The 25,125-nt window shown below is 39.6% G+C and overlaps 1 protein-coding gene across 4 annotated transcripts in view; it reads left to right on the top strand.

Moving 5' to 3' along the window:
• Window positions 1-25,125, top strand: part of tanc2b (tetratricopeptide repeat, ankyrin repeat and coiled-coil containing 2b) — a 381,104-nt gene that overhangs the window by 47,309 nt on the left and 308,670 nt on the right. For 3 of the 4 annotated variants that reach the window (XM_034193366.1, XM_034193364.1, XM_034193360.1), the window contains exon 2: window positions 6,706-6,822. The exons of the other annotated variant lie outside the window; for it this stretch is intronic. The gene's annotated coding sequence lies outside the window, so the exon portion shown is untranslated. The remainder of the gene's footprint in view (window positions 1-6,705; window positions 6,823-25,125) is intronic. 4 annotated transcript variants of the gene reach the window in all.

The following is a 25,125-nucleotide window of genomic DNA, read 5'->3' as shown; positions in this document are numbered from 1 at the left end:
CATGCCCAGGCCCATTTGAAGTTCACCAGTGACCATCTGCATGATCCAGAGGAGGCATGGGAGAAGGTCATGTGGTCAGACAAGACCAAAATAGAGCTTTTTGGAATCAACTCCAGTTACCATGTTTAGAGGATGAGAACAACCCAAGAAAGCCATCTCAAACCGTGGAAGCATGGGGTGGAACAAATCATACTCTGGGGGTGCTCTGCTGCACAGGGGACAGGACGACTGCACCGTATTGAAGGGAGGATGGATGGGGTCATGTATTGTGAGATTTTGGCAAACAACCTCCTTCCCTCAGTAAGAGCATTGAAGATTGGTCATGGCTGGATCTTCCGGAATGACAATGACTCCAAACACACAGCCAGGGCAACTAAGGAGGGGCTCCGTAAGAAGGATTTCAAGGTCCTGGAGTGGCCTGGCCAGTCTCAAGACCTGAACTCGATAGAAAATCTTTGGAGGGAGATGAAACTCCAAACCTGAAAGATTTGGAGAAGATCTGTATGGAGGAGTGGACCAAAATCCCTGCTGCAGTGTGTGAAAACTTGGTCAAGAACTACAGGAAACGTCTGACCTCTGTAATGGAAGACAAATGTTTCTGTACCAATTGTTAAGCTCTGTTTTTCTAGGGGGTCAAATACTTTTTTTTATGCAATAAAATGCAAATTATTATTTTAAAAATCATACAATGTGATTTACTGGATTTTTTTTTTTTTTTTTTTTTTTTTTTTTTTTTTTTTTAGATTCTGTCTCGCTGACTATTAAAAATTACATACCTCTCCATTCTTTGTAGTGGGAAAACCTGCAAAACTGACAGGGGGTCAAATACTTATTTTCCCACAGTAGAAACTCTTTTTCCTTTTGACTACACTCCTAAGTTTGCTTCAGTATGAACTCATGTCTGTAGGCTGTAATGAGGTGGACTGTTAAGTTATGGTTAATAATAGGAAATGATTAACCAGCTGCCTATTCATAGTCCTCGTTCTCCACACTGTGGATGGTGCAGTTCGCTGCCAGGGAGGCTTTCTGACTGCACTCCACTCCATGTTGCATTTATCGTAAGATCAAGACGGTGCTCAAAATAGCAGCGACTTGTCAATGGATTGCAGACTTTCATGTTCTGTGCAGGCGTACTTCAGCTTTGTATTGTTTAAAGTCTTTGTGCTGGGTAATATCATAATACGTTTTCATTCCAACCTCGAGCTGCCACATCGAACACATACACCTGTCCGGCTTCTGCTCTGATGTTCTAATTTTGTTTCTCACAAAACTGCTCTGTGCATTTGGTCTCATAAATTATAACCCAGACTAAGGGTCGCTGGTGGCCATGTTACTGTGCTGTTGTTTATGTCATTACACTAATTTTGCCTTCTGGTAAGGCAGCCTGCAGCTTTAGTGTTTGGATGGCAGAGCGCTTTTTTGGCTTCTGCGTTACATTGTCATATTTGAAATTGAATTAGACTTGGCTCATTTGAGCCTAATGGGAAAGCGGCTCAACGGCATTCGGGCATATTTTGAGGGGGGAAAGCCTAATTTCTGCCATTGTGTAGATTTGCGCTAAAACTTGTAATAATGTCCAAATCACACATGACTGGCAGCTGTTGCTTCTATTCTTTCTGAATAGAAATAGATGTGAATAGTGTGTGAAGTCATCCCAAATATTGAATGGAATTGTGTTGTGGAATTTGCTAGTGCATATTCATAGGAAAATACAAACGGATGAGCAAAACGGAGCATAGTCTTTGTCAGCAGGATAGCTGCAGGTCTTTGTGATGTTATAAGGTGGGTTCTTAAAAACAAAGTTATCTCAAAAAGAGATGAAGGAAAACAGTATGCCTTTACTGGGTTAGTGGTGAGGTCAAATTGGAGAGCAGTAATAATCCAGTAACCATGCTTGTGTTTCTTAAAAAAAAAAGTGCATGAGCACATTTGTAAAGAATTCCAAAGTCTATATTATTTATTTATTTTTTGCTGTAATATTTGTTAGAACTGGGTTTGGGTGATGTGGCCTTGATGCGTTTGGCACAGCAGTATTGCACAACATATCTATTCCCACAGTTTAATTCTTGCACACTTGTTAATTAATTTTCACGCATCTCATTGAGCAAAGAAAATATATTCTGTGCTCAGTCAATATGTTTTTTGTTGGTTTTATCCAGATTCACACAAACACAACATCATCTCTCACTCTATCACTCTTAATTTAGCCCTCAGTGGGCACGCTCAGGTTGGCGCAGCTCACAAAACTAATCAAAGTAGAAACTAATCACATTGCCCCCCAAAATTCTATTTTACTTACATAAAATAGTGTTGATCACTGTGATTTGTAGCCATGATATACATTTTCTTCTCACTTTGAACATCTGCATAGAGCACAGGCGGGACTTACTGCTGTGTAGTGCGCGCTCTCTGCACCCTCTTCCTCTGTTGTCGATGAGATATCAGTGCAAACTGAGATTCTGTGGTTCTGCAAACTCTTCTTCCTCAGGTTGATGCTTTTGGCCCAGTATTGTATTGTATCATCGTGTAGTACACGTGAATGACATCAGCTAAATCAGGTGTGGGTGGAGCAAGTTTTCAGGACCATAATTGAGAACAACTGATCTACTTAACTAGTGGTGGTGTGTCTTATTGTTGGGGTGTGTGTGTGTGTGTGTGCGTGTGTATTCTAGCAAGGCAATTCGCCTTTGTGTTTATTTTCTGAGCACACAGATTCTTCGAGCAGTGGATTCTTCATGATGTGAAAGGCTGCGCTTTCGCCCACGTTAAAAGGAAAACAAACATCTGGATTTTACAAAGGGATATTTGGATAACAAAACTTGTATCCTGACTTCCACCAAAAGTGATGAGACTGAATGCCTAATTGTCAAATTTAACACTGAACATAGGAGTTTGTGTTGGTTGTTGCTTTGTTTTGATCTTATTTCTGGCCTTTTCAGATAATAATAGAAAAAGCCAATGGAGAAAAGAGATTTATGCGCTCTGCAGCATGTTGGATTTTCTGTGACTGTTTCATATGTTGTGCCAGATTTGACCCCAACAGTCCGTATCATTGTAGAACAGACTTGTAGCTCAGGGATGTGGTTTTGCTTGTTTGTGCTCTAATCATCTGTTGAGGGAACGGCTGCTTGGCCTCTACAAGCTTTGTAGTTTCAAGTCACAAGGAGCTCTACTTTGGGAATTATTTAATGACTTTATAAGGGTTTTGTTTATTTTATTTATTTATTTTTATCCCAAAACCAATCAGTCGTCATACCCATTAATCACTTTTTGCTCACTCTAACACACAGCAACAGCTGGTTCTTTTTAAAGCTGTTTTCTTTGAACAAATCCAAGAGAAATTGTGAATTCAACCCAAAATAGATCAAAGGATTTGGGTTTTATTAAGTCCCCTGTGAAAATCCTCACGTTTTAGTAAAATTCCTTTTAAATTAACAACTACAAATACTACCCAAACATGCAATTGTAAAATCTGCTTAAATTCTTTGTCCAGTCTCGTGATACTCATAACATAATGGAAAAGTTAAACGGGCAATGCTGCCCGTTTCACATTCTTAATGCAAAAATTATTCATTATTATTTATTATTATTAAGATTCACAAATCCCATTAGTTTACTCAGTGCAATGACACAGTTATTGGCAGCTGTGTAACATTCAGATTAAAGTGTTGTGAAGCGATCCCAGCAAAGAGAAATTTGCATGTTATAATAAGGAAACTTTAAAAAGTATTCAAAGTCTATTTTACACTCTTGAGAAAATGTTTTATTTTTCTGATGTTCAGCGTCTTTGCAAAATCTGTCTTTTGCCAATAAGAAGTCTGCTTTACTGGGAATCCAGCACTATACATCAGGAATTGGGACGCGAGTCTGAGACTTGGACTTGAGTCACACTCAAGTTGCACAAACAGTGACTTCAGACTTGACTAGTGAATTGACCTCAAAGGCCTGAAGGGCCTTTCACATTGAATACGTCAGGCCAATCCGTCAACGCTTCCCAATCCGTCGGATGCGTTGACGCGTGACGTCAGATGCTTCGCTTCGGAAGCGGCAAGGGGGCGGAGTTTTCTACGTCACACTCTGGCTGTTTCCACAACCTGAAAAAAGTTCAGTGATCGCCATCTTGAATTTGCGTCGCCTGAACCACAACAAAGCTTTAAAAAACAGCAGTAGAACGATTCTCCCATCAACAACCACACTTCATTGATGAGCTGAACACCATGTAGTCCAGTCGAAAGAAAACATCTCTGCTCTTCAAAATAGGACAAAAGTGTCTTCAGCAACACCACCAGAGTTCAAAGCTGCAGAAGAGACCTTCATCTGGTCCCGAGAATTCAGCATAACATCACCTACTTCTAAATAAAAGGCTCTTTCAACAGCAACTATTTTATTATTTTTTAAAAAGCTGTTTCATTTTATATTTTAACAATTAATGAATGGATCATTAAAAATGTCCACGAATCAAAGTCCAAAGACATTTGCACAAGTAGAAGCTCTCCACTTATTGTGCTCAAATTCATATTTTAGAAATGACTCTGTCCTGATAACACCATTAAAGGCAATTACATATTTTGATGAAATTACAAGTTGAAATTACTATATAAAAAAAATTCATCATGAGGTTACGTCACAGAAATCCTACTTTACAATCGCACTGCAGTCGTTAAATTATTTCCTGTTGCATTTATAATAAACATTTGTATTTATTTACAGTGTCTGTTTTTCTGGTTGAAATGAGATCTAAATAATCTACCAGACTTAAAAAATGTACAAATTTTCACGTTATTTATGTCTAAAATAAATGTCCGAGGTTCCTTATGTTAAACAAGAAATTATCAAATCTGAAATAACAGGTGGTTTTAATTTACAGATGAAAGGTTTCCATTTATTGATTTATTTAGCTATTTTAATTACAAATGTTCTAAACTTTTTTTTTTAACAGTAATCAGAAATTTTGAGGTAACAAACAACAACAACGAAAACATTTCCAAGGATTTTTCTTCAGAAAACTGCTCTATAAATGAGCAGTCGTGTGACACGTTTGTTTTGTACAGATCAGTGGTTTCTGCACCGATCTGTTTTGTACAGATCAGTGGTTTCTGCCACTAGGTCTTCCGTGTTTTGGCCCGAAGCGTCGTCCTATTGGACAGCGCGAAGGTATGTCACAGCTCAGAGCGTCCAAAGTTGGATTGGTTTGAACTTTGACCGCGTCAGCCTGCCGACAAGCGGCAATGTGCACTCCTGTCAGAAGCGTCGGTTTAGCTCCGCTTTTGACGCGACACTTCTGACGCATCTAAAAAGCAACACGTCTCATTGAAAATACTGCTTTTTAGACCGATTTTTATGCATTTGACGCTTCCAACGTGTTCAGTGTGAAAGGCCCATGAGACTTGACTCTGCCTCGAGGTTTGACACTCATGAACATTAATGGTGCACGGACTCCTTAGATTCAAAAACAGCTGCACATTATAAGCCTTATGTGCAAGATATCCATGTACAGACTGATTTCTATCCATTTATAATTGCTCTCCGGTAACTTCGTTTGCTGCAGCAGACTCTTCTGAAGCATTGCTTCATTTCTCTTTACTTACACCACAGAGACAAGTCACATTGTGGCATCAGATCAGCTTCGTTTAAGTGTTGAAGCCATGAAGGTGGTCAATGCTTCGTTTTGAATTGTCTGCTCCTTTTGATGTCGCTACAAATTCTGAATCATTTTCATGAAAACACTCTACATTCCAGTGCTGTCTGGCCCGGTGACACAGACAATATCTAGGGGGTCGAAGCCCTGCGGGGCTGGGAGCAACGCTGTTCCCAGTCACAGCAGGGCAAGAACCTTACTGTTGAGAATGTGAAATTTAGATGTAATCAAAATGTGCAAGCAGTTAACAGTGCCACCGATAACTGAATTACTGCGGGCAGACCAGATGGCCAGAGACTCGTGACGAAAGACTTGACACTCGACTTAGGCTTGCAAAAAATTACTTCTCTGCTATACACAGACACAGAGTACCACTTAGCAGTTTGGACACACTTTCCATTCAGTTGAAACGTGTGTGTGTGTGTTGAAATGTGTGTATAAGTGATGCACTTTGTTGCTCCCACACTTTGATTTCTGAGGAAATTCTTAGGAATCCTTAAATATGTGACACATACCAAAGCATGAATTGACTGCAGACTAATGACACAAATGTCTTTATCTGTAAGTGCAGCAGTAAATGCAGCAAACCTGTAGTGTTTTGTTTGTTCTTAGTTTCATCTTTGAAATTGAAGTATATGTGATACAAGTTTAATTTCAAAGTGTTGCATTGTTACTGCCACAAATATCTTGTAGAGAGATTTTGATTCACTACTTCCCCGTTGTTAGGATGCCTCATAATGACTCAGTGACTCAACATTGCAATTCTGAATGCAGCACTGTAATTCAGATCCACCCCCGGATGAGGATGACAACTGTGTACTGTGCCAGTCCATCCTTTGACAACAAAACTCCCAGACGCCTTTGTTTCATTGCCAGCTACTCTTTGTAGTTCATAAACGGCGAACGTACTGAACAGTAACGTCTAGGCGGCATAGCTCAAAGACTCAACACACCCTTCAGTCAGAAGCTACATTGCTTTTTGCCGTTGGGGTCTATTTTGTGTATGTACGAGGTCCTTTCACTGGCTTTCAGTTACAGTTTTCATTTCACTTTGGTTTTGTTCATAGAGAAGTGTTGGGTGTCCCCTCTGCAGAGGAATCTAAACTGTGGTTCTGCACCGCGAGATGTAGCACCTCAGAGCTCTCAAAGCTGGATTTGGAGACCTGCCTGCTGTCCCGCTCATGGTGAGTTGAGTTTAATCACTCTTGAGTCAGTGTAGAGCTGGTATAAATTTAAAGCATTTTACAGCATCGCTGGAGCATTATCATATAAATTAGAGACAGATTTGACCCAAAATCTTCTGATTCAATCCCAAATCAGTTCAGGCTGTCGAAGATAAACTCATAACTAAACACCATTATTGAATAAATACGAAATATTTTTGAAAAGTTAAAGCAAACTTTTTATTCAGTAATTAAGCAAACCTTTCCTTTGAAGAGAAAATTGCTCCAAGTGTAAAGCAGTAAAATGTAAATTAGAAGCCCATTTACAGTGCTATAAAATTGCAACAAAAATAAACTTTAGAGGAAAACGCCACAACTTTTAATGAGTAACCACGCACATACATTAAGTAAACGACCCGAAACATCAAGTGACTATAGGCTCAGTGGTTTGTTCCTCATAAAGTGCTCTCAGATTTGATTGTAATGTTTTTTTAAGTAGAAGCAAAAGCAGTAATCAATTTTCTTTGAAAGATTGCTTAAATATGCTTAAATCATCTTTACTACAAAGTAGTGTGAAACCATACTTCCAAATAACCCACAACATATGTTTGCTTCTGCTTACAGCCAAAGCCTTTTCTGATTTAATACCCCAGACTGCAATAACGTGTAGACATTTATTGCCTGTGTGGCTGGTAAACATGGCCTTCTGCTGAAATATGAATTGGGGTCCATTCATGGTTTTTATGTAGTGGCTCATTACAGTCGTAAGACTCCATTGTTGTGTGTTGGAATTAACACACCTGTGAAGTGGTTGTTCTCGTTCACGCTGAGGGAGAAAGTAACCTTGTTGGTGAAAACAGTGGCTGAGTTAGTTATTTTGTGTTACAAATGGAATCAGATGGAGCCTCTGTGCAGACTGTGGCCTGGAGTCAGCTCATCCTGCGGGTTGGTTGTCTTGCTTGTAGGGATGTGACCAATCCGATACCGATCCAACCCACGGCATTTTTCGATACCGGAGAAGAGCCACTGTGAATCCTCTCAACTGCCGTTCGCTCTCTTTGTTTACTGCCAAGCAGGAGTTGGGGAGAGGGAGGTTTTTGAAGCCGGGCTTTGAGAGAGCTCTCTTCTGCAGTGTTCTAGCTGCATTTAGCAGCAAATTTCTGCCTGGCTGTTGGGTTCAAATTGTCTGTTCGTCGTGCAGGATTTTCCGAAAATTAACTGAATTGTTGCTGAAAATGTGTGTTAAAAAGTTAGCCGCTCCACTGTCTCGAGGCTGTGAAACGTCAGCTCAGCATGCAGCCAAGGAGGAGAAGCTAAATAGAGATTCTGTCCGCTGAAAGGGAGAAAAGGGAGAAAAACAGCGAGAGACAGAGGGAGAGAGACAGGCAGAGAGAGGGAGCGAGACAGGCAGAGATAGAGACAGACAGAGATGGAGACAGAGGACTTAAATTTACTCTAACACTTGCTTTGACAATGTAAACATATGTCTCCCATATCAATAAAGCTCCACTGAAATTGAAAATTGAGACAGACAGAGTGCTGTCTTTTATCTTTAAGTCTAAAAAATAAGACTATGTAAGTCTATAAAATATAAAAGTACTTAATTCTTTCACCAAAACATCACATCTAGGCTTTCATCTTAGATGCACCTTCTGGCAAATTGTAGCTGAACTTTCAGGTCTACTTTTTAAGAAATCCTCATATGAAATCGGCAATAATAGCAAACAGAGCTCTGGTATCGGACCGGAAAAGTATCGGTATTGGCAGATATCCAAATTCAGGTATTGGGATCGGATCGTCAGTGAAAAATTGTGGATTGGTACATCACTACTTGCTAGAATATTTTGCGTCAGTTTTTACACAGTTTACCAAGACCCCTAACATCAACATCATATTAGTGAACTTTGGTATGGTTGTTTGTTTGCCCTTTGTTTCTTACATACTTTACATACTTTCTTTTGGGGTAGTAATTGTGTTGATATCATAGATTTGTTCTGAACATTGTAAGATGAGATGTTTTGGCTCTTCTTGTCCATAAGACCAATTGATATTTGTGTGGTTTTTGTTGCCCCTGACATTGAATTAAAGTTTGGCAGCCAGTCTGTTCTGTGTAAGCCTGATCCTGTCAGATTCCCGATGCTAAGCAGTGCGAGGCCTGGTTAGTACTTGGATGGGAGACCTCTTCAGAACTCCAGGGCCTGTGTGTGTTTTTCCAGGTAAAAATGAAGTTGCGCCAGGAAGGGCATCTGGTGTAAACCTTGTGCCAAAAATATCAATGCGTTGTAGCCGCGGCGGTGACAAACGGGAGCAGCCCAAAGAACAACAACAACAGTAATATTTGAAGTGCTGTTCTTCTTTTTCAAATAATTTTTAAAAACTAGACTGAGGTTTCCCATGTAAGTGTCAGCCTTTACAATCCGGAAATTTCATTTTGATCTTGAAAAACATTTCTTCGTCTTGAATGTCTGGAAACATGATTTAAAAGCGGTTTTGCATGGCTAAAATTGCCATTATACCCTTTTAAATTGAATGTTTTGTCAAATATGTGGCACATTATCAAACAGAAAAAGCTGAAGAAATGACTGCAATTTATCAAACAGATCTGTGCCATGATGCATAGCGGGAGCTGTAGGATTGGGGTTCAGCCGTCTGTCTGACATTCTGTCACGAAGTCTTGTTAACACGACTCCTCCCAGGTGGCTACAGGTACAAAATGATTTGGTTATGTATGAATAAGATGTGGTCTGTAGTTTTGGACGTCACATTCCGGTTTGATCTTGGCCTTCAGATTTACTTTAAGTTTGAGGTGGTATCTTGTTCATATGACGCCTCCAGATTTGCAAGGGACCTTTTTGTTTCGACCTTGACATCACATGAGTTTGATTCAGCACATTGAAATGTTATATATCTATCCCCCCATACAAAAAAAACCCCACAAAACAAAACAAAAAAACCCAACAACAAAAACTCTTCAGTTATTAATTCCAAACCAACATTTTCGACTTTTTGCATCTTTAATACATCGACAGATGCATACAGGATATTTTCTCTACCCAAATTAACAGTGGGAACTTTGGTTTCCTCTGGACCTCCTTGTATAAGTTCAGATTTACATTCTGCAAATCCAGCAGCAATGCTACTGCAAACTGGAAACAGATTATTCAACAAATACTATGACAGCCATCTCATCAAACTTAGTTGGGATTAGAAATACTTTTTTATGTGGGTAATTTCTCTTATAATATTGAAATGGAAAGTTGTTTCACATATTTTATTGCTGAATTTATTTATTTTTGTTTTTACAATCAGTGTGGTGGAGGTGGTATCAACCAAAAAGCTGTTTGGTGCCTCGGGTACTGATCAGTGTGTTGCCTTGGTGCCATATGTAATTACTCTGTGACTGGTCAGCCGTGAAATTGTTTAGTCCTGAGATGGATCTAACTTCATCTTATAAGAACTTTTTCACAGTAAGGCCTTCAAGCTGCAGTGACCCTCAGGAATGGGAAAGTGATTTTTGCCCACAGTCACTGGGCAGGACAAAGCTTTTTGCTGTGGTTATTGTGTTGTCTCTACAGCAAAACTGGATTGTTAAAATCTGAGTCAAACATTTCATTTTTCAAATCTTAAAGCATTATTTTAACACTGTGATAAACAAATTTTTGTGAACAATGCCCCCAAAAATTACACGTTTAAACCGAAAGACTGTTAAAGTACTCTTGTGTTGAAAATAAATTTACATATTTCATAAACAAGGTGAGTAATTGTCATTGTCATAAATGTAAGATCAAATAAAATCAGTGACTAGAAGACTAATAATAACTGGTAGATACAAAGGAGCACATTTCATTCCTTATTCTCAAACTAACTTGTTAGTTTAGAGCAGATCACAAGTTAAGTAGCCAAGCTGGCTCGTTTGGTGAGCCCTTGTTTTGGATGGCTGGCCTTTGCCTTCCTGCACTATTTTGGTTGCTACCCAGGAAAGCACTTAACATTTTTTTAGTCTATTTGTACTGTCAAAGCCCAGCCTTTCAATTGATTTCAAACTACAGAGGATAATAAATGGTGTGAATGGTTTCTAGATCATAGTATAATATATATATATACAGTGGTCCCTTGTTTATCGCAGGAGTTACGTTCTAAAAATAGCCCGCGATATGCGAAATCCGCAAAGTGGCCAGCGTTATTTTTTACAATTATTATAGACGTTTTAAAGCTGTAAAACCCCTCACTACACACTTTATACACTTTTCTCAATCAGGCATGAACATTTTCTCACTTTTCTCTCGTGTGTAAACACTCTCAAAGTTCAAACCTGAGTAGAAAAATAAGACCAACCTGTTTTCAGGCCCAAACATTTGTTTGAGAAATAAAAATAGAACGTTTTCCTATAAATAATTATGATGGCTTTTAGAACTAATGAATTTAATTTTAATGATCAACGTACGAGGTTGGACACATAAGAAATTATTAACAGTGACTGACCAGTATTTCACAGTTCCTCTGATTGCGCCTCTTCGTCCTTGCGCCACTGTGCTGTCACGTCTTTTTCCACTGACTCACACCTCGCTGCAGGTGTCTTTTTCCGAGTGTAGAACACAGTTATGGGTAGTTGTTGGCGCTCTTTTGTCTTCTGGGCGAGAAGATTCTTATAAACAGACACGCAGAACACAATGCGCGTGCTCTCCCTTCGCGGTGTCGCGACCGGCTGCTTGATGAGGCCGCGGAACACAATGCACTGTAAAAAAAGCATGCAAAATTGGACAAAAAAAATCCGCAAAACAGCGAGGCCGCGAAAGGTGAACCGCGTTATAGTGACGGACCACTGTGTGTGTGTGTGTGTGTGTGTGTGTGTGTGTGTGTGTGTGTGTGTGTGTATATATATATATATATATATATATATATATATACACACAATACAACACATTGTGCTGTACGACTGTTGAGCTCAACTAAACTGTATCAGTGTATGTTTGGAGACCTCGATTTTGTAGGAAACTGTATTAAATGACAGCGCGAGGATCTCCGGTGCTAAAGCCGCTGAATTTGAAAAATCCACCCAGATGTTCCGATGTCTGTTCTTTTTATTTTATGGAGAAAAAACCCACACCACTGGATCTTTACCCAGAGAAATGGTTGGACTATAACGCTCCATTGAAGAAGCCACGGTGGATGCTAGTGAGATAAACGGGTAAGCTGTGTTTGTAGCGTTAGCTGCTATCTAACGTACGCATTTTCTGCCATTTAGTACAACCAAGCACTGCATGAAATATCACCATACGTATATTAACGTTACGTAATCTTGGCATTACGGTGGTACTACTTGTCAGGTAGTATTTTAACTTGATTGTGCTGTTATACGAGCTCTGCACTGCTGTGCCGTGTGAAGCTCGTAGTTCCTCATAGCCAAACCGTCTACGCCGAGTGACAACACAAAGTAGTTAAAAATAATCGAGGGCCACTTTTTCATGTCATCGTCCCCCTCTGTTATGACCCGTGGGCGAGCCAGAGTCCAGAGGTTTTTGTTTCTACCCATGTAATATCTTCCGTTGTTCTATATTAAAAAACCCCGCTCACCGGAAGTCCTAAAATAAAACGGAAATGCCTCTGTTGTAAAAGTGGGTGGGGCTGAATAAGGTGAATAGTGTTGTCATTATCACATTCAAGGCTACAGTCAGAGGTGAATGTTGGGGTAGTTAACAGATTTAATAATTAAACCGTTTCCATTGATACAGAAGTTGTAATGTCCATATTTGCAAGGCACATGACCACAGTGGACATTCGTAATGACTATGATGCAAGCCAACAACATACATTTATATTGATACACACTATATCATAGATATTTTAGATTATGATGATGAATATTGCTGTGATGCAGTTTGGCCAACCTTTGAAAACTGCAACAAAATATTCAATGAAGTACAAGAAGTTTGCTGTTTTTAAAAAAACAAAACATTTATATGGAGTTATACTTTCAGTAATAATGGTAAAGTACAGTATTATGAGTCACGTATATTCCCGTGTTGTAACTTGGCTCCTATTGGAGATACACATTATGACATGTACTAAATCATCAAGAATAAAAAGTTGATGACTGATTTATTTATTGTCTCCCTGGCTATAATCCCACCTTCACCAACAAATATGTGAAGTTTACAACAGCTTCTGAGAAATGATGGAACATTTTCATCCACAGACTGTAGTTCATTTAGTTTTTCACATGTGCATTTGAAGATGAACAGCTTCTGTCAGCTGTTAAATGGAGAGTGACATTTGAATGCTCTACACTCGAGCAGGCGACAGCGGCCGGCTCACATGTCTGCAGCTGTGGCATATAAAATGCATGCTGGGAAATTGAGTGGAAGAGTTGTGCTTTGAGAAGTAGGCTACTGGCTCTGAACGCTGGCCATTTGCTCACTTGCAGAAGTGCTGAGACAAATTTTTGTCTGACCAAAATGCCTTCTGATCCCATGACACTGGCTTCTTTCTTCCTCCGAGATTCCATGGCTGTGAAGTTGTGGCTGCACAAAGGACACACAGTGTGTAAGCGCTCTTCAGGAGGCGGCATACATTCTAGTTGTACCATAAAGTGGCTACAGAGATCTGCATTCATCACCATTCAGGGGGCGAGGAAAGAATTTCTTTGTTTGAGCAGTTAGTTGAGGTTGTGTTCGTAAAGCCTTTCACCTTTTTCAGCTCCAGAACATTGCACGTTTCTGGGGGAAAAATTGACTTCATTGTCCAGATTTCTCTCTCATATGCTTTGAATAGTACACTTTTTTGTTTTTTCCTTTTTTGGACATCTAGCACAAATTGTGTAATGTCCTGGAGCAGAGAAGCCATCTCACCCCGTAACCATGACTCCAGGCACAATTTACTGACTTCTTGTCTTGCAGTTACACATGTTGCCAAATGTGATGTGCTGCTAACTTCTGTAAACTTGATGGCACACTGTATTTTCTCAGTATGGTGCAGCTGATCCCCTCCCCTTCTCTTACTGCATGCATCACGTTCATATGAAAGTGAAATAACTACCTCTGTAGGCTTTCTCCTGACGCTGCTCACTGACTGATCAGATCCACCAAACTGGAGATGGAGAGCTTGATGATGATAATGATCAGTGTTGTCAAGCTGGCGAAGCGGATGTGACGATGGTTGTTTCCCAGTGGGTTGTGTGGGTGGTTGGATGCAGTTCACAGCTCCGAAAAGAGAGCCCTGTCAAATGTGACACACTGCAATCTGAAGATTTCAAGTGTTACCCAGGTTAGTGAAAAGAAATTCACAGAAAAAAAAGAAAACACTAAAAAAAGAAAAAAGTGAAAGATCAAACCAGTGCACTTGAACACGCATGTGCAGAAAATCCTTGAGGATGGTTAACGATCATGTTAAGTAAACTCAGAGAGATTTGTATGGCAATGCCTAATACAGGATTGAAAACATCCTGGAAATGTCACCATTTTGTTTTTATTATAACTTGGGTGGGCCATAAACAGTCTACTAATGACACACGGGCCAGAACCTCACATTCCCCCTCCCCTATGCCATAACAGCATGAAAATATAGCATGGAGTAAAGACCAACTTATGCAACTCTGTAGCCACGCAGAGCCCTCTGCGTCATTGCAAACCCCCTTCAAGTCCCTCTCCATAGTGTGACATGCACCTCCCAAAAATTGTAACTCCATGTCAAAACGACAGACTGCATGGGCTGTGATTGGGCCGCTAACTACATCATTTCTGGAATCTCACTTTTCCAGTTTCACAATCAACGATTTCATGTGATAGTAACCATTGCGTCTCCTACTGTTCTGGCCGTGAATTGCACTGTTATGCCCACCAATCCCGACGGAGAACTTCAAAAGGTTCATGACTGGGTTGGCCACACAGTTACAGAGTAGTAGAAGGCTATATAATAAAAAGGCTATAACATGCTTTACCCGTCTACAGAAATAATGGTACATCATAGTGTGCTATATATGGTTTGACCAGTAGATGCCAGTAGTCTGAGCTCTTAAATGAAGCTTCAATTCATTAAGCTTTTGATGAAGCAGTTGGCTGAGAGTCTACACTTAAAGGACATGTCGCACCAAAATCGTAACAATTTAGATTTAGGCTGTTAGTGGTCATCCGCATTTGCAGCAAACGGCTACAGAGACGTCCGAAAACAAAGTACGAGTACTCTGTGTTTCCAACAAGTGACGTTGGACGTCTACTAGAAGCCTCCCAGTGTGCTTCGATCGAATGTAGCTGCTAACATTAAGAATGGAGGCACAGATTAATATATAAATGCAGCCTGTCACTAACCATCTCTGCTCCAGGTTCAGCTTTGTGCACGATTAATTAGGAGTGTTGTTTTCAATAAAATGTAAAAAAAAATAAAAATACATCTGCTGTCGGTGGAAAAACCATCTTGCAGACAGTTCTTTTTGCAGCAAGCTGAGAGTAGCAATGAGCAGCACACACGCATGCACGCACACTCCAGCTCCTCTAAACAAACCAAACAGAGAAGCATGTGCGCGCGAAGCTGATTCCAGCTTCGCCTCTGTCACAATCGTGGCACGTTAAATAACATCCATTAATTCCTGGAAATAATGTATTCTGACTTTTTCCAAAGTAACAAATCCATCTCTGTGTCCAGGCAGTCTGTTAAAAACAGTGTCAGATGTCCCGCCGTTCATGTCCACAGCTTTTGTAAACCAGCGTTCACACAAACGGCGCTTTCACCAGACTTCAGATTCCAAAATCCGAGTTAAGCATTTCAAGGTGAAACGTGTCGTGTCCTCTCTGTAAATCCGAGCCATCACTTTTCGAACGCCAGCTCAGAAGCTTCGTTTTCAGACGGCACAGGTTTGTTTCCTTCTGTCTGTCGGTATTGGGATGTTTCTGTTTTGCTAATAAGTACATCACACACTGAAAAATTCTGAATTGCCGAGTGAAACGTTTTCTGAAATGCACCTGCTAACGCTCATAGTGAGGAATAAAATACATCAGAGATCACTAATTATTAGAACATGTGTACAGAGACACTTACAATCATGAGTACTTTTATGTTGTCTTACTAACTGGGACGTTAAAAACATGAGACATGTCCTTTAAACTAGGTAGTTTTCAGTTTGAGCAGTTAATGCCAGTGAGAACAGTGAGTCACAGCCAATGGCACAGTAGCTTGTTGTAGTTTTTCTAACGTGAAGTCATGTTTGTTAGTCCATCTCACAGTGTTGCAGCCACTGCATTAGTATGCATGCAAGCTTGTATCCAAATATGCATAAATAAGAGAAAAACCTTACCATTCTGCCGCAGCATGCAAAGAAAGAAGCTACTTGCCACGCTCCGTCTCCTTTCAGAAAGACTCTGCTGTCTTTTCTCTTTTCCACCCTTGTGGACATGTCACAGAGTGCAGAACCATCTTGTGTCTCCCAGGCCTTGTTCAGACTGCCAGTAAGAATGTATCTGTATATCTGATTTGAATCCATTTAAAATATGTTTTCCCCCAAATCTGTTTCATTCCTCATTCTTATATATCTTCAAATGTGATTTAAATCGCATTTTTGGAAGTCTGTTTTTGCCTGAGTGCTCAAATAGGATTCAGACTGTTTATGTCTGACTTTTTACATCTGACACAAAATCCTAAACTAACCTGTAAAATTACCTCCAAAAAAGAATGCTCAGATGACCCTCACGCCCGAGAGACACTGAGCGTGACCTCAAACACATGCGTGGGTCACATGTGCAGCGTGTTTGTGTATTTACACAGCAGCATTTCAGCTGCTGCTCAGTTTGTCCACAGCATTTGCTGCTGGTCAAGTATCCAGGGCACAGAAATGAGCTAAGATGTGGTGTGATGTGATCAAAAGGAAATCTTTGTCACAGTCTAGCCTGAGCTATAAAAAAAAAAAAAAAAAAAATCTCCCATCACGTGAATTTTTCTCCAGTTTCTCTTCTTGCATCATAATAGCTGCAGTAAAATAAATTCTTGCACCATTGTTGAGAATTTGATTTGTTGCTCTACACAAATTAGATGGTCCTCCCAAAATAGATGGTCCTCCCAAAAATCCCGATCACAATAAATTCAGGACCCAACTTAACTTCTCCCTCCCCCAGTTTTAGTGTAAGTAGTAAATGTTATGGAGCCTCATAATGCCACAGGGTCTGAGGTAAAGAGCTCAATCCACTTATCATGTGGGCTTTTGAGTGAATTCTTTGAAATGGGATTCATTTGGGACCACGTGTACGCAGGTTTGTACAGAACCAACTCCATCCCTCTCATCTCTGGCAGCTGTCATTGACAGCTGGGCCCAGCTAACAGCTGTTAACCCCTCCCCCAGAATCTAATACACTTAAAAGACTTGATAGGGAAGGAAATGATTTCATTAACCAAAACAAAATTGTGGGTGGTCTTCTATATTTGTGGGGGGATACATTCAGTGTGGGATGACTTGACCTGAAGTCTAATTAAAGTACCAGCAGTTTCAACAGACAAAACAAATTCAAAATTAAAATTATAATTTCTCTGCTCTGTGAAAATAATCAATTATCAAAAATCTCACACACGTTGAGACCTCCCCCCCACCCCTACACACACACAAGTCAAAGATATAGCGAAATGCAAGATATCGTCTAATTATGCAAGGAATTTCTTTCACATCCTTGATGTTTAGTCATGTCTGACTGTGAGTGACAGAATACTGACCAATGGGTGACTTTTCTATTATAGAATAGTAGCCCCCCCCCCCCCCAAAAAAATCTGTACTGTTGGATCCTCTATGTATAACGGGAGAGGGACATCTTCTTAACAATGGGTGGCTGTGTTGATTTATCACAGTGAATTTTTATTTTATTTTACTTGTTTTTTGACCCATTATTATTGTTTGACTTTCATAGTAGAGAGGGGGCAAATCTTAACCATTTTACAGTTTATGTATTGTTGTTGTTATTAAAGATGCGCGGTTGTGACCAGAGAATTCTCTGATTCCCAATTAGACAGAAAAATGATTAATGTCCCTTGAGCAAGGTCTTTAATTCCCAGGCTTAAAACAAATTTGTTTTCTAGTGCTTATAAATTAACATATGTTTTAAGTTATTTTAACTGAATATTTTTGGTTTGTATAGTATGTATTTTAATTGGTTCTGATGGATGTTAAAAGTTCTTTAACTTGTGTGTTCTTGCAGAGCACTTAGAACTTTGCTCTCCCTGAAAGTGCTATATAAAATTGTTGTTCATATCATATTATTTTTGAAAGGTTACATTCTCTACAACAAAATGAGCACAGGCACAACAATTTCTGATGTTGCAATTTTGAAGAAAATCCAACAAAAGCACAAAGGACGTTTCTGGGCTAAAAGTTAGCTGGCTCACTTCCTGATGGCATAACTTCTGGAAGGTATTTAAATTTTAAAGACTTTTACTGTAATTTGAGAGTATACCAGAGCATTTATTGGTGAGTCAGTGGCCCTGACAGCTTTTGTTTATCTGTGCAACATGCAAATTCTCCTGTGCGTACAGCATGTGGCAAATGACAGCTAATGGGGAAAAAGTTTAATTTTTGCACCAAAACATGGACAACAATGTGTTAAATCTTTTGTTGATTTCTTCAATAATTGAAAAGTTTTTGGCAGTTACAATGGAAAATGAGATTTAAATAACTTTAATTCCTCTGCACATCTATAAAAAATATATATATTTTTATTAACATCCTTGAAACTGAAAAGCCTAAATGTAGCCCAACCTGTTTCCTTGAAAATTTTAAGAAGTTTTCTCTTAGTTGTTACAAAGTTAATGACTTATCAGTTGTTCAAGAGTTATACCTCTTTATGTTTGGGTTTGTTAATTAAGGGGAAATTGTCAATGTTTATTTCCTTTTTTAATAACCTAAGGCCAGACTTTCACACAAGTAACTATCCTACAGAATAAAAATTGCCATTTAATTCATAGATAAGTGATTAAACAATCTTTAGTTAGTCATTTGTTGTTAAAGCACCTTTTGCCTGAATTAGAGATTTATGAATAATAAATGGGAACATGTCAGACTTAATATCGTCTTTGTCCGTGAAGTCAGGCTCATGACACTGAGTGTGGGCCTAAACAGCACCCCGTGTCGTTCTTTGCCTGAGTCACATGATTGACACTGGGTGTGATGAAGGCTGAAATCGAACAGATATTCTTTGATTGTTTCAAATAACCATCAGAGGTTAGTGGCCAGCTAATTGGGTCTTTGATTCATGATGTCTTATCTGAGCTGACAGCAATTTGGTGGTAGGCTGAACTGAAATGGCAAGTCATTTTTGGATGTTTTTTTCTTCCTACCAGCACCCACGCTCGATTTCATTCTTTATGCCATTTCCTAAGATCCAGATTAGTCAAAAAATGGCAACCCTGAAGGTATTATTGCACTTGTGAGAAACACTATTCTTTCTTGAAAGAGCTGTGGCACTGAATAGGTGGCTGTTGAATTAGTCTCAAACTGAAAGGAAATAGAAAAGGCAGTCTGTATGATAGCTGCACTTCAGCTACACGGCAGAAAATGACGTAATAACAGCTGAATTTGTTTCAAAATACTTTTTGGTATCTGAGAGATTAGGCAAGTTCTATTAAATCATTTTTTTCTATCTCCGGTGTAAACTACTGCATAAGATGAAAAGAGATTCAACAGAGAGAGGCTGGTAATTTACAGAGGACAAAGCAGTTCTTCACTGGGTGAATGTCAACATGATGGAGTTGTATGTAGTTATTCAGGACTGGAACAATGAATAATTCATTGAGAAACTAATTCATCTCCATCTCACTCAGATTTCTTTTGCTTCAACCAAACCCAGATAGCATCAGCACCAGTGTAATTCACAACTTAATTTCCACAGATGCCCGTGAAATCTAAACTATAGTCCAACAATCTTATAAATAACAATTGGACCTGCTTTTTTTTTTTTTGTCTCCAGCAAGTCCAGATGTGAGCAGGAACTCATTTGGTCCACACCTGTTCTTTTGAACGTCAAAGCTCCATTGTGTTTGTGTTGTGCTCTCCTCCTATTTAAAGATATCATTGGTTTGTGCTGTTCTTGTCCTGTGGGTTGAAAGACGAACTGCCCCTGAAGTTCTAAAGACTGTGTTTTCTGGAGGGGTGTTAAGATGGTCTTCTTTGTGGTTTTCATGACGTCACCCATAGAAAGACCTACAGCGTCCTTTTGGAATCCCTGTTGGTGTAGAAATTTGACACACACTATTATATATTTTACTCACCTTCATTGGCCCTTGGAACTATTTGTGGTTAATCTTACATAGCAGCCATGGGAAAACATGTCACCTAATGACATTGTTTTGTTTTGTTTTTTCCTTTGGCTTCTTCCTTTTACCTTCTGGGTCACCACAGCAGAACCGCCATTCATCTAGATGTTGATTTGGCACAGGTTTTCACACCAGGTGCCCCTTCACGTAATGTCAGGATAGAATGGGCAGGAGTGGCTTTAAACCAGGAACTTTGTGCTTTGGAAGTAGGCACACTAATCACTTGGCTACTGTGCTGCCCAAATTAATCCGATCATCGTCAGTCTCTGGAAATCTCAACCAGTTATTGTCTGTGGTGGAGTTGGACCAAAATCAAAAAGGATTTCTTACAAGTTTTTGTTTCAAAACAAAGCTATGAATTACAATGAAAATGTATGATTATGATGATGATTATTATTATTATCATTATTATGTAGAAACTTGGGCTGTAATTTTTACTATTTCTGCACCTGGAAACCCACATAACACATTATGACTTAATTTTGTGGAGGTCCATGATTGAAATGCGTTTAAACATATTTCTGGACAGTTTGAATGTGAAACATTTAATTATGCGCTAAACTCAAGTACAGGGATTCAATAACTGGCGTAATAGACACAAAGTCCTCAAATAAATCTGACATCAGCACACTTCATTTCATCAACGCTGACTGAGTGAATGTGCTTTCACTGGTTTGCATTTAAAACGTTACTGAAGAATTGTGGAAAATGACTGAAATACTTAAACTCAATTAACAAACTTTGTCTTCTTAAGGTTTGAGGGCATCAAATGTTCTCAGTCTAATTGCTGTGAACATTCATAAACTAGATTTTGGCAAATTTATTGTTGTTGATAATTACAACCCCAATTCCAGTGAAGTTAGGACCTTGTGTGAAATGTAAATAAAACAGAACACAATAATTTGCAAATCCTTTTCAACCTATATTCAGTTGAATGCACCACAAAATTAAAATATTTAATGTTCAAACTGATAAACTTTATTGTTTTTGTGCAAATATTTGCTCATTTTGAAATGTATGCCTGCAACACATTTCAAAAATGCTGGGACAGTGGCAACAAAAGACTGGGAAAGTTGATGAATGCTCAAAGAACACGTGCTTGGAACATTCCACAGGTGAAGAGGTTAATTGAAACAGGTGAGTGTCATGACTGGGTATAAAAGGAGCATCCCCAAAAGCCTCAGTCGCTCACACGCAAAGATGGGGCGTGGATCACCACGTTGTGAACAACGGCATGAAAAAATAGTCCAACAGTTTAAGAACAATGTTTCTCAACGTTCAGTTACAAGGAATTTAGGGATTCCATCATCTACAGTCCATAATATAATCAGAAGGTTCAGAGAATCTGGAATTTACATTTTACACAACATCCCTACTTCATTGGAATTGGGGTTGTAAGTATATAATTTTAAAGCTGCACTTCATTTGAGAAACATTCTGTTCTCCGGTAGTTTTACTCTTTATGCACAGTCCTACTGATGTGCTGAGTGAAAACCAAAATAATTTTATTAATGGAGCAATTTCAGGATACATTAGAGCACACCCAAGCTGTCACAACACTCAGCAAAACTCAGATACTGTTGTTTTTTTTGTTTTTTCCCCTTTCTGTTTGGAGTCCAGTGTATGTCAAGCGGGACAGCATGGAGAAGAGACGGTGCACACTCCCTGATCTGATTGATAACACTGAGCACATTCTGTTCTAAACTCCTGATATGTCAGAGTGAATATTTGCATGCTTAGAACCCAATGAGTATCAACCCCCATGCTGATTCAAGTGGAGCACAAAACTCAAAACACAAAACTCAGATACTGTTGTTTTTTTGTTTTTCCCCTTTCTGGTTGGAGTCCAGTGTATGTCAAGCGGGACAGCATGGAGAAGAGACGGTGCACACTCCCTGATCTGATTGATAACACTGAGCACATTCTGTTCTAAACTCCTGATATGTCAGAGTGAATATTTGCATGCTTAGAAACCCAATGAGTATCAAACCCCCATGCTGATTCAGTGGAGCACAGACCCCCCCCCCCCCAGCAAACGGAAAGAAAAAGCTCAATCAGGATGGGACATTTCAAGCCCCCCTAACTGTTTGTTAGGGGAGCGAGACAGAGACTGCCTGTCCTGCTCATGTAAATCCCCCCCCCCCGTCTGCTTTCATGTCATTCTTGACACTTGTATGACATTGATCTGCATATTTGCACACACTCTGCCGTGCAGGAGAGTAAACTCATCGCAAACGAGAGAGAGAGAGAGAGAGAGAGAGAGAGACTCTGTGATTCTGGAAAGGATTATTATATACGCAACATCCACCGCACAAAGCGCAGCACCCAGCTGGTGCGCAAGAGGGTGGAGCCAAAATGCGTGAAAGTGTCAAGGAACCTCACATTCACCGGGGTGACTGTGAGGAATAATTGTAAAGTGCTTTGAACATCTGCTGCAGATAGGAAAGCGCTATATAACTGCAGTCCATTTACCAATAGTAATTATACACAATGTCAGTGTTGTTGGTCTACAGTCAACACTTCATAATGCAAAGATTTCTGTTGTGGAACATCTTCCTCATGGTTTTTGTCCATTCAACCTGAAGCCGTAAAACGCAGCAGTACAAAGGGCTGGCTAACCTCAGCCATATTGGTGTGTACCCTGTCTGATAAACATGTCTGTAAACAAACTACAGTCTGTTCCTGTATAATTTTTCGTGTCCTTCATATGACGTTTTTCTTTTCAGTTGGGCTGTGTCAGCTCTTGTATCCTTTGAAACTAATTTCAAAAGGAATGGACCGAAGACTCCCTCATGGTCTTATGCTGCTCAGAATCCATATAATGTCTATCAGCCAGTCTGAAGACAATGGCCCCAGGCTACAAAGTCAAAAGCTTTATCTGGCTCTGCTGCTGTGAGGCACAACGTCCCCATACAGGTCTATGGCCAAACACACTGTCGACCATTTTAACTCAGTAAATTCACATGGGGTGTAAACGGACATGAAATAATTTCTGTTTAAGTGGACAGTTTGTGTCTTTTGAGGACTACAGCGGGGAGTGCAGCTGTAGTCCTGTGTAGAAACACATACATGTTGGGTGTTGAGCCATGTGGCCATTACATATTATTTTAAGGCTGAATGCAACAAAAACGTTCACTTTCTGAATTTTCATTGTTACAGATTTATAACACTAAATCACAAAAGGATTGTTTCATATTTGCCAGGAATCTGCCATGTGTTAGGTCGATTTTATTTCAACCACTTTGGAATATAGCCATATGAATAACCTGCGGCTGACCTTGCCAGTGCAATTCTGTAAATATTTGGCTCAAAATTCCTTGACCTTTGACAAAAGGAAATCTCGATAAGCAATTTTAAAGTCAACAATCAACAACGGTTGGACATATGGACATTTCTCAAATTAGAATGAGATGTGTTTACAGTCTCACATCTTCAATGACTCTGATTCTCAGTACTCAGGAATGTCTAATAGTGAATTGTGTTACTTTGGAATGTGTGACAAAGCCAGATGTGTTGCTAGATGTAATCAGAGTTCATGTTGTGCTGGTGGTGAAAATCATACCCTGGATATCACCTGCCTCCCTGTTTTTTGTTTTGTTTTGTTTGTTTGTTTGTTTTTCCCCTCCCCCCTCAGTTCCAGAAATGCAGAGTCTCGTCTACTATGACAAATTGTTTGCGTAAATGCATTCTGAGGATTGACATGCGAATGACAAGTTGAAGAAAACGGTCAATGCTCCTGGATGTCTGTGTTTTCAATTCAAACCAATTAATTTCAGGTCCTGTCCCGGCTAAAGAGACGGGTAGATTTTTAAATGCCGCCATGTCAATGCAAATGTGCACTTCTGCCAAAGTTGATTACCTGCTGCTAGTACCCTTCTACAGAATGACGACCTCGCCTCATGTCATGACTCCATTTTTCCCTCGAAGCTGCCTGTCAAACCTTTCACCAATTAACCACAAAGCTCTGGTCTGTTGCTGGAGCTCCTCTGGGAGGGTGGACACAAATGCATTTTCTCTGTGTTCTCCAGATGAGCTGATGGTTGTGTCGGAGTCATGTGTCTCCACAACATATGAAAGGCTGTTATTTAGATGAGGCTTAGATGCATTATTTTCTTTAAAGTGATTTCAGGCATGTCTGCTAGGTGTGTGAAGGCAGATGGTGCAGCAGCTCTTCTAAATGGCCACCAGGTGTAGCAGTGCGGTTTTATTTGGAGAGAAGAAACAGTGGAAGGATTGGCAGCAGCATTTCTTATTAAACCATCAATGCCTCTGGGCAGATATATGCTTCTGAATACAACAATAGTAGGCAGTGAGCACCACTGAAAGCTTTTAAGAATACGCTTGATGTGGAGTTTAATAGTCCCAATAAGTACAATATAATAAATTAACAAGATGCTCAATCCTCCTCTGTTTGCTTAAAGCTCTACTGCCCCACTGATATTGTTTTGTGCAGTTGTCCACATCAGTAACCAAACGAGAGAGAGCAACTAAATTATACATTAATTTCAGAACCCTGAATCTGTAGCCATTTTAATATCTGGAGTAAAAATCTTTTTGTTGATGACAAATGGTTGCTTAATGTTGGCCATTTTTACAAAGTCCACTCTGAAATAAATTAAAGTGAAAAGTTAACCATTTTTCAACCTCAGCTCTATATTTTAAAGATGTTTTAGGGTTGCTCTTATCACTGGGGACAAAACCAGCATACATTTAGGGTGCACTTAAATTCATATATGTGTACCATGCCCGAGCACTTTTGTTCCCCAGAGTCCATGCAACATGCACAAACTTTACTAGAGCATGGATCTCTGCTGTCACATCACTGACTGTTCAGTTTAATATTAAGACTAGTGTTGTTCTTAATACTATTATTATTACTATTAATAGTCTTCAGTTCTTTCAAGAGTGTTTGGGTTAAAGCACACAGTAACTAATGACTTCTGTGGCGAGACCTCTCAGGGCTGACTGGCACTTTGAGCGCATGCTCCTTGACAGCACACGGCCAGGCGTGCCACAATAAGCAAAAGTCCAATTGTGAAAATCCGT

Source organism: Thalassophryne amazonica, chromosome 18, assembly GCF_902500255.1.
Source record: "Thalassophryne amazonica chromosome 18, fThaAma1.1, whole genome shotgun sequence".
NCBI lineage: Eukaryota > Metazoa > Chordata > Actinopteri > Batrachoidiformes > Batrachoididae > Thalassophryne > Thalassophryne amazonica.
The sequence above is the reverse complement of the archived record's forward strand: the minus strand, read 5'-3'. Positions and strand labels throughout refer to the sequence as shown.